This window comes from Entelurus aequoreus, linkage group LG14, assembly GCF_033978785.1.
Source record: "Entelurus aequoreus isolate RoL-2023_Sb linkage group LG14, RoL_Eaeq_v1.1, whole genome shotgun sequence".
NCBI classification, from domain to species: Eukaryota; Metazoa; Chordata; class Actinopteri; order Syngnathiformes; family Syngnathidae; genus Entelurus; species Entelurus aequoreus.
In genome coordinates, this window is record NC_084744.1 from 49508145 (window position 1) to 49511780 (window position 3636).

The following is a 3636-nucleotide window of genomic DNA, read 5'->3' on the forward strand; positions in this document are numbered from 1 at the left end:
CTTGTGAGGCGTTCAGGTACGCTCGCTGTGTCATTTCATCATCTTTTAGTCACTGAATGCAAACCACCACTGGGAGGCGACAAAGATGCGTTCAAAACAATACACTCTGCCCTTACAGCTTCACGCAGTGCGCCCAACGCACCGCTAGAAGGCGACAGACCGTTAGATGAATGGATGTCTACACTGTAGGGCAGGGGTGGGCAATTAATTTTTACCGGGGGCCGCATGAGCTACCCGAGCACTGCTGGAGGGCCACATCGACAACATTTCAATTAAATTTTGCTCAATATTATTTTTGATATATACCGTAAGATAAATAATAATAATAATAATAATAATAGTAATACTTCAACATAGTGTGTGTAACAGCATTCCATGACTAATATATATAAATTAACATTAATAATAAATGACAGTAAAATAAGCACACGTATGACTGAGGAGTCATAGTGTAACTTTGTGTGGTGTTTGAGTTGTCCGACTTTTTGTGTGGCCTTAAACGCACCAGTGGTTTAGTGCTATGAGTGTTGGTGACAGATGACAAATTGGTTTTGGCCTGGTTTGTACGGCAGAAAATGACTAGTATTTCGAGATAGAATTGTTTTACTCATGTTTTTGGTGTGGTTATGTCCGAATATAAACAGTTTTGTTCAATAAAGTGATCGATATAATTCCTGTCCTCGAAGCATCTCGATAGACGTTACAATAATTGAACGGTGTTCAATTGAACGGTGTTGACGAACACCGTTAGGGCCGCTGGTTGTCAATGTCACTCAAAGTTGCATTGCAAAATTCCATAGAATAAATATGTTTATTTTGTTTATAATTCAGATGGGATTTGATTTGGTGCGCGGCATATACTTGCTGCGCGCAGCGGACGCTTGAGCAGTGCGCAATTGCGCAGGCACGCACCTTAGAGGGAACGTTGCTTGGCAGTCCATGTCTTGTTGAAAACACGGCATTCCTCATCAACTTTTCTCTTTTTGGCGTCTCGGGTGTAAACCTTGCATCACTTGTCGCTGCATGTGCACCTTCACTCGCAGGTTACACACGGACACACGCCCATAAATAATACTTTTCAAAATAAAAGCAGCACAGTTGTATTGCACGCAGGACATAGATGTTTTTTCAACTTTATTTTGTAATTGCAGTTGTTCACATTCACTCACAATCACGCATACGTCCACACGGAAGTAATACAAATAACGATTTTCAAAACAAAAGCAGCACCGTTGTATTGCACACTCGACATAGATACTTTTTAAAATGTATTTTGTAATTTATAATTGGCCTCACGCGGGCCGGACAGGGACGCACAAAGGGCCGGATGCGGCCCGCGGGCCGCAGAATGCCCAGGTCTGCTGTAGGGGTTAAGTGCCGCGATACTAATGAATCATTCGGTACTATACTGCCTATGGAGTACTTACAAGCAGACACGGTGTGTAGACAGAAAAGGGAGAACGGATGCATTTTGGCTTAAAAACTAAAAGGTGAAGTTATAACACTGAAACGCCCTCAAGGAAGAGGTGCTTTAAGACATGGTTCCTAGGGGTGTAACGGTACACAAAAATTTTGTTTCGGTACGTACCTCGGTTTGGAGGTCACGGTTCGGTTCATTTTCGGTACAGTAAGAAAACAACAAAATATAAATTGTTTTGGTTATTTATTTACCAAATCTGTAAACAATGGCATAACATACATATACACACAGGGTCCATTGCCAGGGTTAATGTGGTCAACATATATAAAATAAAAACTAAATAAGATAAGGCTCAAAATGGTTTCTTAAAGGCCTACTGAAAATATTTTTTTTTTATTTAAACCGGGATAGCAGATCCATTCTATGTGTCATTCTTGATCATTTCGCGATATTGCCATATTTTTGCTGAAAGGATTTAGTAGAGAACAACGACGATAAAGTTCGCAACTTTTGGTCGCTGATAAAAAAAAGCCTTGCCTATACCGGAAGTAGCGTGACGTCACAGGAGGAAGGGCTGCTCACATTTTCCTATTGTTTACAATGCAGCGAGAGAGATTCGGACCGAGAAAGCGACGATTACCCCATTAATTTGAGCGAGGATGAAAGATTCGTGGATGAGGAACGTGAGAGTGAAGGACTAGCGTGCAGTGCAGGACGTATATTTTTTTCGCTCTGACCGTAACTTAGGTACAAGGGCTCATTGGATTCCACACTTTCTCCTTTTTCTATTGTGGATCACGGATTTGTATTTTAAACCACCTCGGATACTATATCCTCTTGAAAATGAGAGTCGAAAACGCGAAATGGACATTCACAGTGACTTTTATCTCCACGACAATACATCGGCGAAACACTTTAGCTACAGAGCTAACGTGACAGCATCGGGCTCAAATGCAGATAGAAACAAAATAAATAAACCCCTGACTGGAAGGATAGACAGAAGATCAACAATACTATTAAACCATGGACATATAAATACACGGTTAATGCTTTCCAGCCTGTCGAAGGTTAACAATGCTGTTGCTAACGACGCCATAGAAGCTAACTTAGCAACGGGACCTCACAGAGCTATGCTAAAAACATTAGCTCTCCACCTACGCCAGCCAGCCCTCATCTGCTCATCAACACCCGTGCAGCGCGTCTGCAATCCATCTCAAAGTCCTCCTGGTTGTGTTGCTGTAGACCGCCGCTAATACACCGATCCCATCTACAGCTTTCTTCTTTGCAGTCTCCATTGTTCATTAAACAAATTGCAAAAGATTCACCAACACAGATGTCCAGATTACTGTGGAATTTTGGGATGAAAACAGAGCTTTTTTGTATTGGATCCAATCACGCATACGTCATCATATCTAGACGTTTTCAACCGGAAGTGTCGCAGGAAATTTAAAATTGCACTTTATAAGTTAACCAGGCCGTATTGGCATGTGTTGCAATGTTAAGATTTCATCATTGATATATAAACTATCAGACTGCGTGGTCGGTAGTAGTGGGTTCCAGTAGGCCTTTAACAAAACCTTTCTACATATGAAGTGCTTTTTTTGATTGATTGATTGAAACTTTTATTAGTAGATTGCACAGTATAGTACATATTCCGTACAATTGACCACTAAATGGTAAAACCCCAAAAAGTTTTTCAACTTGTTTAAGTCGGGGTCCACAGTAATCAACATTAAACTGCCTCAAGTTGTTGCTCAGATTAAATAAAATGACACAATTTTTCTTCTACATATAAAAAGTGCAACATTAATAAGTTTCAAGTCAACTCAGCCTCAGATTAATCCCCCCCCCCCCCCCCCCTCCCCCCCCTAGCCTGGCTAACTTGGCAGTAAGAGGATATATGGGCTCATTGTTCTTCCACCATAGAAGTGGGTCAAAATCTAGTTTTTAATGCAATATGGACTTATATCTGCTGCTATAAAAACATTTGTTATTGCTTTAGCCCTGCCTGACTCGCAGAGGAGAGGCTGCTTGAATGCGGTGGTGACGCTTCAAATGGGTTAGCATGTGTTATGAGAGTAGCGTATGTGTGTGTGGCCCTTTAATATGTGACAGCATGTGAGGTGAGTGTGTGGGTGAGCAAGGTAAGGGAACGGTAGCGTGAGTGCGGGAGTGGCTAGTGTTTTAATAATAATACCTGGGATTTATATAGCGCT